Source organism: Phascolarctos cinereus, unplaced genomic scaffold (genome assembly GCF_003287225.1).
Source record: "Phascolarctos cinereus isolate Bilbo 61053 unplaced genomic scaffold, phaCin_HiC Scaffold_9;HRSCAF=440, whole genome shotgun sequence".
Taxonomy (NCBI): Eukaryota; Metazoa; Chordata; class Mammalia; order Diprotodontia; family Phascolarctidae; genus Phascolarctos; species Phascolarctos cinereus.
The window spans coordinates 73,109,248-73,122,674 of NW_027556402.1; the positions used below are offsets into that span (position 1 = coordinate 73,109,248).

At 35.7% G+C, this 13,427-nt stretch overlaps 1 pseudogene; it reads right to left on the reverse strand.

Moving 5' to 3' along the window:
* Positions 1 to 218: 218 nt before the first annotated feature.
* On the reverse strand, positions 219 to 667 carry LOC110222560 (small ribosomal subunit protein uS19 pseudogene; annotated as a pseudogene).
* Positions 668 to 13,427: the final 12,760 nt, after the last annotated feature.

Consider the following 13,427-nt stretch of genomic DNA (forward strand, 5'->3'; position numbering starts at 1 on the left):
CTTTGCTCCTCATATCTGAAGGGCTTACCATATCAATCATGGATTTAGTGCAGATATGCAATTGGTTTAGCCCAAAAACAACTCGTGACTTCCAAACTCAAGGGATGTACCAAACTTAGCTTCCCCAATAGCAGGAATGAAAGATATCTACCTCCATCTGGCAAAGAATTTTTTTTTTTCACTAAGAAGATTCTTATTTTTTATTGTTAGAATCCAAGTTACTTGAGAAGGATGAAACGAGAGGAGTGGGTGGCTTCAATACCTGGCCTGCAGTGTTTCACAGGCTTGTGGGTGATAGAGAATTCACCCAGGTAGTGTTCAATCATCTCGGGCTTAATTTCTACCTGATTGAAGGTTTTGCGGTTACAGACGCCCGCCATACTTCCCACCATCTCTGGCGGATGATCATGTCCCGAAGGTGTCTTTACTACCTTGGGCTTTTCCATGGGGAGTGCCTCTTTCTTGGCCTTCCTCAGGTGCTTCAGGAGGTAATGCTGTTTGTGCCGCAGACCCCTGTTGAATCACTGCGCTGTCGCTGTCGAGCGTTGTACAGTTGTATGATCTGTCCATAGGACATGCCCAGCAGATGATCTAGGTCCATGAAGCGGTAGGTTTGGAAGGTTCGCTTCTTCTTCTGCTCCACCTCCGCCATCTTGTCTGCTGTCAGGAAAAGCAAGGAATATTCTTATTAAAAGATACTGTGGTATAGTGTCCTCAAGAATTAGTTGCTAAGAATTAGTGATTAGTATTTGCCTTCTTAAAGCATGGAGGTAGGTCCCACAGAGAAGAAATCACAGGTCCTTGAAATATTAGCATGGGATTGTGGAAAGGAGCAATAGCTGAGATTCATAGTTCCAAAACTCCTTATATGTAGCCTATATGTGGCTATAAATAAGGATTAGTGACCTAATAAATGCAGAAACCCAAATAAAAAATTAGAGTAATAATACCTTTTCTATCTTGCTGTATTGTTTCCTGTGCATTAAAAGTAATATTATTATTGTTTTGCTTCAAACTAAAAAATTCTATACAAAGAGTTAGGAAGAATATGTTATGTTGTTAGGGTAGGGAATTTTCTCTACCAAAGCAGATCCAAACCCCTGCTCAATACAGGATTCTTTTTTTTTCACCATGGATCTCTTTTGTAGTTTCGTGAGGATTGTAGAATAATTTAATGAATTTTTTAAAAGTTTATTGTGTGAAAGAATTACACTGATTAAAACAAGCAGACCCCCAAAAGTTATGTTATCCAAGAGTTAAGGTTTTTAAATTTGTCACAAGTCACAGGAGAGAACATTTCTACTCATTGCAAGGAAATCTTCACTTAAGCTTTAGTGAGCCTAAGTCACTTGGTAAATTGTAAAGGATTGTAAAAGTGCTTATTATCCTCATTCTCTTTCTCATTATTCTTATCACATAATTCTCAACTTTTTTATGAAGCTCATAGGGAAACAGTTTGAGAAAAAGTTACTATGCAGATATTCTTTTCTTTTTAGTGTATGGCGGACTACTGCATAGGTAGATCATTATAATTCCAAAATTAATGAAAATTTGCTTATGAAACATTTTATCCTATTAGTTTAAATGGAATTTTGATTTCTTCTCTAGAATTCTGTTCCTTGGAAGAATCCTGATGCCTTCAGAGGACACCTAATTAATGCAAAAATCCATTTGCCCATGATTACATATTATTTTCAAATTGTCTTGTTTTGTTTTAGAACTCAATTTTAACATTCCCATTTTTTTACAAAATAATGTATTGAAAGTGGTCAAAATGTTATTCTGCCAATAAAGAAGAATCATAGAATACAACATATCTTACTGAAACACTATGATTTCAAGTAACTTTGATGATCAATTTTTACTATACTGATGAGATGACTAATATTTAAATATAGACTTTGGTTATATATTTTATGAATACTTGACTCTAGAATTTTTCCCCCATTTTTCCTAACTAAAAAGAAATCGTTGTCAGGACTCTAGTAAGAAACATTTTATCTTCAGTTGAATCTTTAATCCTAATTCCAAAAGCAATTATTTAGTATAAGTTTATAGAAAATGGCTTGACATTTAGACATTTCCCATTAGCCTTAGTAGCATGAGATGAAGCAGTTATGTCTGTGTACTATTGTGGGTAGTGTAGGAAGGAAGCTTTCCTTATTCCATGTGCATATGTTCAGTCTTAAAGACTATTTACATTTTGGTCTTATGTCAATCACAGTCTAATGGCTGTGCTTGCAACTGGGTATCCAGGTGAATATTGATGAAATAGTTAAAAAAAAAAGATGGAAGTGAGCAGTTGCTTAGTGTCAGTGTGACTATTGGTAACTATTTTTCTATCAATATAAATGATTCCACTTTTTCATAAATATTAATTAAACATCATTCATGTTCCCTTGAAGTGAGAGCTTTTTCCTGGGTCCAACGTATTAAAATGCTTTCTAACCAGCTTGACAAGGAAAAAGAAGGCACACATTTCCCTCTCAGCAGTTTGTCTGTACAACTATGTCAGGTAACAAATATTTTTATTATATTACCCTTATAAAGTGGAAGAAAAAGTAAATAGAATTAGAAAGTTGGTAAATATTTTGACAATTAAAAAGCTTTTAAACAAATTTTTAAGTGTATAATTCAAGTTCAACTTTAAGGCAAAAGTGACTTTCTATTTAAATCTGCAATGATGCAAAGTAATTAATCACATCTTGAATATTTATTACTATATTTAACAATAAGTGTGTTATGCAACATAACTTTCCAGTGAATCTTGTATTCATCATGGAGAATGTCCCACATGGTACAAATAGGGAAAAAATAAAAGATTCCCTATAGATTATGAAGTTCTCCAAATACTCTCATTTGCCAATGATATTGTACCAGAGCCTGAATTTTGATATATGCACAGTAATTAGAGACAATGTTGTGATGTAATAAGGACTTCTTTGAAAAATGTAAAGGCCCCGAGAAATTCACTTAGCCCTTCAGAACCTCAGGCACCTCTCTAGGACTTAATCTATTCAATCAGAGGTTCTTAATTAATTTTTTTTTTAGTTTTCAACATTCACTTCCATAAAATTTTGAATTTCAAAATTTCTCTCCATCCCTCTCCTCTCCCCACTGCAAGAAGGCATGCATTCTGATTACTCCTTTCCCCAATCTTCTCTCCCCTCTTTCATCCCCTCTTCTCTTGTCCCCTTCCCTATTTTCTATAGGTTGAGATGGATTTCTGTACCCTATTGCCTATGTATCTTATTTCCCAGTTGCATGTAAAAACAATTTTAACATTTATTTTTAAAACTTTGAGTTTCAAATTCTCTCCCTTCCTCCCTCCCCACCCACCCTCATTGAGAAGGCAAGCAATTCAATAGAGGATATACATGTGTAGTCAGGCAAAACACTTCCATAATAGTCATGTTGTGAAAGACTACATTTCTCTCCATCCTATGCTGCTTATTCAATTGTCTCATTTAACCCTGTCTTCCTCAAAAGTGTTTGATTCTGATTACTCCCTCGCCCAATTCGCCTTCCTTTGTATCACTCCCACACGTATCCCTCCCCCCCATTTTCCAGTCAGGTAAGATAGATTTACATGCACAATTGAGTGTGTATGTTATTTCCACCTTAAGCAGCGTATGATGTGAGTAAGGTTCACTTATTCCCTCTCACCTCCTCCCTCTTCCCCTGCACTGTAAAAGCTTTTCCTTGCCTCTTTTTTGTGAGATAATTTACCCCATTCTACCTCTCCCTTTCTCCTTCTCCCAGTACATTCTTTGTCACCCCTTAATTTTATTTTTTAGATGGCATCCGTTCATATTCAACTTACCCTGTGCCCTCTGTCAATATATATATTACATCCAACTCCCCTAATAATGAGGCAGGTCTCGTGAGTTACAAATATCATCTTTTCATGTAGGAACGTGAACAGCCCAACTTTAATGAGGCTCTTATGATTTCTCTTTCCTGTTTACCTTTTCATGCTTCTCTCGAGTCTTGTATTTGAAAGTCAGCTTTTCTATTCAGCTTTGGCTTCTGAGGAATGCATTAAATTTCTCTACATCATTGAATGCCAATTTTCCCCCTCATTGATCACACATAGTTTTGTTGGGTAGGTAATTCTTGGTTTTAATCCTAGTTCCTTTAACCTCTGGAATATAATATTCCAAGCCCTCTGATATTTTTCTTGGAGGCTTTCAATATAGGAGCTTTGACTTTATTGTCTTCTCCTGATTGTATGTTTTGAACTTCCTTGTCACCAAAGTAAGTTTCTGTAGTCTGAGGTTTTTTTCCCTGCTCTTTGCTCATTTTCCCTGCCGATTATGTGATTTTTTAAGTGTTTATTAAGGTAAGGCTCTGCTTCCAGTGCAGAGGGTATACTGTTCTAAGCTTCAGGGGATTTGTGCAGCTATTTTCAGAGATACTTTTAGGGACCTATAAATTTTCATTTCTTCCAAGGTGGTATGATCTAAGGAAAGGTTTTTACTCCTCTCCTGGCCTGTACTCTGGTCAGTGAATGACAAGCACTCTTTTCTGCCGTAGAACTGTAAGGAGAGTTCCCTTTCCACTGCTGCCACAGGCTCTGCTATTCCAGTGCTCCTCCTTGCCCCAGGACTGTCTCAGATCCAAGTAAGGGCAAAGTAAAAGAATCCTGCCTCAATGCCAGCAATCTCCTTTTGATCAGTTGTCATTCTCCTTACAGTCTGTGGGCTGAGAGCTCCAGAAGTAGCCACCACCACCACTGCTGCACTGGACCTGTGCTGGGGCCAGGGCTAGATTGTGCTCCTCTCTCACTTATATCTGACAGACCTTTCCTACTGACCTTCTAAGTTGTTTTTGTTGTTTGTGGATTGACATGTCTAGAAATCACCACAGCTTTACAGTGATTCAGTCCACTGAGGCCTGCTCCAGGTTTGCTGAGGCCTAGACCAGGCTGGCATGGTTTCCACTGGTCTGCACTACTCTCTCAGTCTGGTGCAACAGACCTATCCTGTTGATCTTCCAGGTTGTCTTGGGCTGGAAATTTGTTTCACTATGTCTTTTTGTGGGTTCTGCTGTTCTAGAATTTGTTTATAGTTATTTTTTACAGTTATTTAGAGGGGTTTAGGGGAGAGCTCAAGATAGTCCCTATTTTCATGCATCTATCTTGGCTCCACCCACCCACCAATCAGAGGTTCTTCACCTAGGATCCATGAATTTAAAAAATAGTCAATATTTCAACAAAAGCTAGTTTTGTTTGGAATCCTTTGTGTTTTATTGTATGCTATTTGAAAAACATTAAACTGTTGTCAAATTGGACAAAAAGCTGGTCTTCTAATGGAATAAGAGGAAGAGATGGAGATGGGTTGCATTTGGGAAACTGTGCTTTGTTTTTGATATTCTTTTTTATTATATTTTTATGTGGTTTTTTATTTTCCCTTAATTACATATTTTAATTAACTAATTAATTAATTTTTAGTTTTCAACATTCACTTCCATAAGCTTTTGAGTTTTCAATTTTCTCCCTAGCTGCCTCTTCAACATGGCATACAATCTGATATAGACTCTACATATACATTCCTATTAAACATACTTTTGCATTGGTTATGTTGTAGTGAATTAGAACCAATAGGAGGAACAAGAAAGAAGAAACAAAACAGAAAAAAAGGGCAAATAGTATGCTTCGATCTCCATTCAGACTCCACAGTTCTTTCCCGTCATGTGGATAGCATTTTCCATCATGAGACTTTTTGAGATACCTTAGATCCTTGCACTGCTGAAAAGACCTAAGTCTATCAAAGTTAGTCACTGCACAATGTGGCAGTTACTGTGTACAGCATTTTCCTGGTTCTGCTCACTTCACTTACATTAGCCCATGCAAGTCTTTCCAACCTTTTCTGACATCCACTTGCTCATCATTTCTTACATCAGAATAGCATTCCATTTTCTTCAAATACTGCAACTTGTTCAGCCATTCCCCAATTGATAGGCATCCCCTCAATTTCCAATTTTTTCCAGCACAGAAAGAGCTACTATAAATATTTTTATACATGTGGCTCCTTTTTCCATTTTTATGTTCTGTTTGGGACACAGCCCTCTTAGAAGTGTTATTGCTGGGTCAAAGGGTATGTATATTTTCATAGCCCTTTGGGCATAGTTCCAAATTGCTCTCCAAAATGGTTGGACCAACAATGCTTTAGTGTTCCAATTTTCCCACATCTTCTCCAACATGTATCATTTTCCTGTTTTGTCATGTTAGCCAATCTGATAGGCGTGATGTGGTACCTCAGATTTGTTTTGATTTGTATTTCTCTAATCAATAGTGATTTAGAGCATTTTTTCATATGACTACAGATAGATTTAATTTCTCCTTCTGAAAACTGCCTTTTCTTATCCTTTGACCATTTTTCAGTTTTATAAATGAGGTCCTTATCAGAAACACTGGTTGTAAAATTTCTTCTCAAATTTTCCGCTTCCCTCCTAATCTTGGTTGCATTGGCTTTGTTTGTGCAAACTCTTTTCAATTTAATGTAATAAAAACTATCCATTTTACATTTCATAAAGTTCTATATCTCTTGTTTGGTCATAAATTCTTCCCTTTTCCACAGATCTGAAAGGTAAACTATTCCAAGCTCTTCTAATTTGCTTATAGTATCAGTCTTTATAACTAAATTGTGTATCCATTTTGACTTTATCTTGGTATAGGGTATAAGATGTTGGCCTATGCCAAGTTTCTGCCATACTATTTTCCAGTTTTCCCAGTAGTTTTTATTAAATAGTGATTTGTTATCCTAGAAACCGGAGTCTTTGGGTTTATCAAACAGTAGATTACTATAGTCATTGACTACTGTGTCTTGGGTAACTAACCTATTCCACTGATCCATCATTCTGTTTCTTAGCCAAGTAGTTTTGATAATTGCTTTATAATACAATTTAAGATCTAGTACAGCTAGGCCACCTTCCCAAGCATTTCTTTTCATTAGTTTCCTTGATATTCTAGATCTTTTGTTCTTCCAGATGAACCTTATTCTTTTTTCTAGCTGCATAAAATAATTTTTGGTTGTTTGGTTTGGAACCAATACATAAATTAATTTAGATAGAATTATCATTTTTTATTATATTAGCTCACCCTACCCATGAGTAATTGATATTTTTCCAATTATTTGGATCTGACTTTATTTCTGTGAAATGTTTTGTAATTCTGTTCACATAGTTCCTTGGTTTGTGTAGCCAGGTAGACTCTAATATATTTTATAATGTCTACAGTAACTTTAAATGGAATTACTCTTCCTGTATCTTACTATTGGGTTTTGTTAGTAATATATAGAAATGCTGATGATTTATTTGCATTTATTTTATAACCTGCAACATTGCTAAAGTTATGTATTATTTCAAGTAGTTTTTTACTTGATTCTCTAGGATTCTCTAAGTATATCATCATATCATCTGCAAAGAGTGATAGCTTTGTTTCTTCTTTGCCTATTCTAATTCCTTCAATTTCTTTTTCTTCTCTTATTGTTAAAGCTAACATTTCTAGTACCATATTAAATAACAGTGATGGTAATGGACATCCTTGTTTCATTCTGATTGGGGATTTTTAATTTGTTCTTTTTCTAGTTTTTTTTTTTAAATTTTATGCCCAATTCAATGATCTCCTCTTTTTATGAGAAAGAAGAAAGAAAGGAAGGAAGGTAGGAAGGAAAGAAGAAAAAAGAAAGAAAGAGAAAGAAGAAAGGGAGGGAGGGAAGAAAAAAGAAAAGAGAAAGAAAGGGACAAACCAAAGAAAAGTGCTATAAAGGAAAGGAGTGAGAAAGAAAGGAAAGAAAATAGACTTTAAAAAGAATCCCCAAGGATCAAAACAATGTTTATAGGCCCATAAATCCATACATTTTCATCTTTCATGTAATTTCATGAATTTCATGTAATTTGCATCTTTCGTATAATTTGAATATTAAGGACACTGTGTACCTACATACAGGAAGAGGATTGACCATAATTTAAAAAACAAATGGTTTTCTAGCAAACTGAAAGGATTAATTTGCTTAAATGTGTATAAATTATTTCCACTAAGTCATTTATAGCACTGAGAGAATTTGTTTTTTGTTGCCTGATGAAAATACGGTGCCTAGAATACTGCTCTACTCTTTGCCTACCAATTTAACCCAGGAGAAGACTCTAAAGGGAACAGGTCTAATCTGGCCCTGCAGACTAAGCTTCTCTCACCATCTCTTCACCCTTCAATTCCACTTGATTGCACACTGCTTGCAACAACAACAACAACAACAAGAAAACTAAAACAACAACAAAACAAAAACAAAAAAAAACAGTTCTACTGCCTTGTATTTAGTGATTTCAGAACCAGTCTCAGTCTTGTTTACTGTACTGATAGATTCTTTCCTGGCAATCTGATTCTTTTCCCCACTTTCAGCATTTATCTATGACCTATTGGTTATTCTTTTACTTATTTTATTCTGATTTTTTAATGTTTTTAATTGTTATTATTTTGCTTATGTTCCCTTGTAAACTGATTAACTTGATGCTTCATTCACGAATCAATTGCATGGATGAGGTGGCATGAATAGGCTTAGTAGAGTATTTAGTTCAATTAAGCAATCTGCTCTGCTATGATCAAGATCTGATCTGATCAGGAAGCAATGAAATTGTAGTTATTACTAAGCCCCTACCATAAACAAAGAGCCAGGTAGGTAGTGTAGTGGATAGAATGATGGGCCTAGAATCAGGAAGTGGAGATAGTGGGAATGAGAGATACTTGGGAGGTAGAATCAACAAGACTTGGAAACTAATTGGATATGTTAGGAGAGTGGAGGTGAAGAGCAGACCTAGATCATAAACTTGACTGAGGAAAAAGAGGTGGTACCTTTGAAAGAAATGGGAAAATTTCCCCCGCTTTTTTTAGGGGAGATGGACAAACAATATTGTTTTTGAAATGTTGTGTTTGACATGATTGTGGGTATATTCAGTTTGGCAGCTGGTAACAATAGACTAGAGCTTAAGAAATGGACTCTGGATGGACATTTTGATTTTGGAGTCACCTTTGGAATAAAAATAATTAATACAGTGCGAACTGTTGTGGTCACTGAGGTAAAGTATAAAGAAAGAAGAGAAGAGACAGGACAATGTCTTAGAATACACCCACAGTAAGGTAAAGTCTGTCCCGTTACTCTACTCTCTTGGTTCCAGTCCTGACCATGTCTTCTTTTAACTGACTGTATAGAGATTCTCCATCTTTGGCTGTTTTATATACATGTGTAATCTATATAAAATTGCATGCCTTCTCAATGAGGGGGGAAGGGAAGGATGGGAGAGCATTTGAGATTAAAAATTTAATTGCAAATGCTAAATCTTTTTTTTTTTTTACAATTACTTGGAAAAATTAAAGTTAAAAAAATCTTGAACTTGCTATGGTTCAGATCATGAGCTTCTCCTTGCAAAATTCTGACTTAAATTGAAGAAAGTATGGAACCCTATAGGTATGATTATGAAGTGGAAGTGATAAATAGAATTAAATGATTACATCTGGTAGATAAAATTCCTGAAGAACTATGGATAGAGGTTGACAAAGAGGCAGCAACAAAATACATTCCAAAGAAAAAGAAGATCAAGAGTGCAAAATAGCTGCAAAGTGATGTTCATTTGTGGAACTGCCTTTTGAGTTGTTGCAAAAAAAAAAATCATTTGCTATGACCAGCAATCTATCTAATAAAATTTTATTAGTCTCTACCATGCTTTGCTTCATACTCTAAGGCCAAACATCCCTATTGTTCCAATTGTCTTTTGATTTGCTACTTCAGCATTCCAATCCCCTATGATGAATGTGACATCTTTTTTTTTCTTTCTAGGAGATATTATTTCTATAATGTATTGTAGTTCTTCATAGGATTAATTTTGGCCTGTTTGGCAACAGTGGTTGGAGTATAGACTTACATTACTTTGATGTTGAATAGTTTGCCTTGGATTCAAATAGAGATATCATTCTGTAATTTTTATATTATATCCTAGTACTGCTTTTCTTACTCTTTTCTCAACTAGGAGGGCTACCCCATATCTTTTAAGGGAGTCTTGCCCAAAGTAGTATAAGTAGTGATCACTTGAATTAAATTCACCCATTCCCATCCAATTAAGTTCACTTACTCCCAAGATGTTGACGTGTAATAGCTCCACCTCCTAGGTGACAACATCTAGCTTAGCTTGGTTCATAGAGGATACATTCCAGGTTCTCATGAAATACTGATTTTTGCAGCATCAGATTTTTTTTTCACCAGACATCTGCAGTTGAGCTTCCTTTTGACTTTGGCCCAGTTATTTCATTAGTACTGGTGCTACTTGTAGTTGTCCTCTTCTCTTCTCCAGTAACATGTTGGATACCTTCCTACCTGAAGAGGTTATCTTCTGGTGTAATATCTGTTATAATAGTAATACTGTCCATGGATTTGTCTTGGTGATGATACTAGTGTGGAATGCCGGGAACGCCTGCGTCCCCGGCTGTGGTATGATGCCGGCAGAGTGTGAAGACGGAAAGAAACACAGGCCAGGTGAAAGCAGTGAAGAACAAACTCTGTTTATTGATCTGAGGGCTCAGGCTTATATAGTACTGGATCAAGCAACAGTAACATTATTATTCATGAAAAGTACAAATCTAATTAGGTGATTTCCTTACTTCCTTGTACCTTGTCTGTTACATTCTTTCCTGCATCCTGTTCTGTACCCCATCCGTTTCCTCCCTTCCCGCATCCTGTTTTCAAGAGACAGAACAGGGGGGTGGTGAGCCGACATCCTGAGTTTCACAGCTGTCAGGCTTAGTACAAGCTGCAGGTAAGACCCAGGCTGGCCTAAGCCTTCCAACTCCCCAAAGCCGGCCCTCTACAGTGTGGTTTGTCATTTCTTTCTCCAGTGGATTACCTTTTTTCAGAAATCTCTACTATGTCTTGGGTGGCCTTGCATGGCATAGTTCACAGTGTCACTGAGCAATGCAAGTTTTTCTGTCATAACAAGGCAGTGGTAGAGTAGGGGGACATTTATGTAGGTATGGTAAATGAGAAGGAATATTACAGGACAGGCAAGGGGGTAAACTTTATGGTTGAGTGGAGTTGGGAGACAGCGTGACAAGATTAGGGAGTACCAGGGTTCAGCTTGGTAAGCATGTAGATTATGTGAAAGGCAGTATGTAAAATTAAATTGGAAGAATGATTTGAGGGCATTTATGTTTTATGCTGTAGGCAGTAAGAAAGCGTTTATGAATTTTGAGCAGGAGAGTCATTTCCATACTCTTTGGATTTCTGATATCTTTGTTAGTATTATATTTTCCAATAATGTGATGATTTTTAGCATTATTTTTTTTTTAATTTTGCATTCTACATCCTCTTCCTCCCACCTCCTTGTGAAAGCAAGTAAGTTGATATATGTTATACATATATAGTCATGCAAAGCACATGTACATATTAGCCGTATTCTGTAAGAAAACAAAGGCAAAAAAAAAAAAAGAAAATAAAGTTTAAAAAATGTGCTTTGAGCTGCATTCAGATTACATCAATTCTTTCTTTCTCTGGGAATGGACAACTTTTTCATCATAAGCATTTCAGAATTTTCTTGAATCATTGTTTTGCTGAAAATAGCTAAGTCAGTCACAGTTGATCATTGTATAATATTGTCATCACTATGTACACTGTTTTCTTAGTCCAGCTCATTTCACTTTTCATCTGTTTATATCAACCTTTCCCAGTTTTTCTGGGAGCATCCCATTTGTCACTTCTTATAGCACATTAATATTCCATCAAAATTATATGCCACAACTTGGTCAGTTATTACCCAATTGATGGGTGTCCCTCAACTTCTACCTATAGTGGCTGGGCCTCCCTCATTCCCATTTTTCCATGTTATTGATTTTTTGTTCTTCCAGATGAATTTTGTTATTATTTTTTCAGCTCAATAAAATAATTTTGGTAGTTTTATTGATATAGAGTTAAATAAATGAATTGATTTAGGCAAAATTGCCATTTTTATTATATTGGTTCAGCTTACCAATGAGCAATTAAGATTTTTTTGCAATTTTGTAGATTGTTTCATTTCATTAAAAATATTTTGTAATTATGTTTATATAGTTCCTTGGTTTGTCTTTGCAGGTAGTCTGTCAAGTATTTTGTATTAGCTACATTTACTTTAAATGGATTTCTTTCCCTTTCTAACTCTTGCTGCTGGTCTTTGTTGGTAACATATAAAAATGCTGATGATTTATATGAGTTTATTTTATATCCTGAAATTTTGTTAAAACTAATCTCTCTTTGATGCAGATATTCCTTCAAATGATAGAGATCAAAGTCATCCATGTATTCTTATCCCATGGAACTTTTTTCATAAAATTCAATAAATCTCCCAAATAGTAATTCATCCTAAGTGCTGCGTGCAGCCACCAAGATATCCTGAAATGCCAGTGGAGAAGGTGGGCGATCCTTAGGTCATCCTTTGTTTTTACTCTTTACAAGAGATGAAGTTATGTTTTTGGAAGATATATGAAGGATAATTGGAGAGGGTGAAGTAAAAACAAAAAAGGCAGGAAGGTAAGTTATAGGACTATTATAACTATGAAGGCAAAAAGGTGATGAGGAACTAACATAGATTGATATCAGTATGGAGAGAAAGAGTAGAAATAAGTGAGAGTTTTTAAATTGAAAATGTATTTCCAGGTATTGCATGTGGAATGTTAGAGAAATGGAGAAATGATAAGATCAAAGATGGTTCTGTCTTTTTGAACATGAATGAATGAAAGTGAATACAGAAGTTGGTAGCAGGTGGGCAATTTCAGAGTGGAAACTGTTGAGTTCAGTTTTGCACATTCTGAGTTTAAGATAACAGTGGGGCAACATCATGGAGATATTAAGTAGGAATTAAAACATGCTGAATTAGGGCAGAGGAGAAATACTGGAACCAGAAATGTACACTTGAGAGTATTTTGCATAAATATGTTTACTGAAATAATGAGAGAGGAATCAGATCATCAAAGAAGGAGTTTTAAAAATAAGATAGGGCCTGGTTCAGGGTCATTGAGGAAGTAGATACCTTGGTGGCTGAATTAATGAATGAAACTATGCAGCAAAAGAGATTTGGCAAGAATGAAAAACAGTGTCCTTGGCTTGTAGGGAGAACATAACCTATAGAAGAAAGGGTGTGGCAGATGCTAGAGAAAGTTCAGGGATTATGAGGATAAATATTCAATTTGTGATTTTGGAGAAAGTTTTAATAGAGAGATGTTGTTGGAAGCCAGCCTGCAATACGTTGAGGAGATTATCAATGATATGGCAGTGGACTCAATGAGTGTAGACTATTTGTTTTTCTGGAATTTACTTACGAAGAGGATGCAAGTTACATGGTAATGATTTTAAGGAATGGAAGAGTCAAAGCTAGTTATTTTTTAGACAAGGGAAGAACTGATCCAGTTT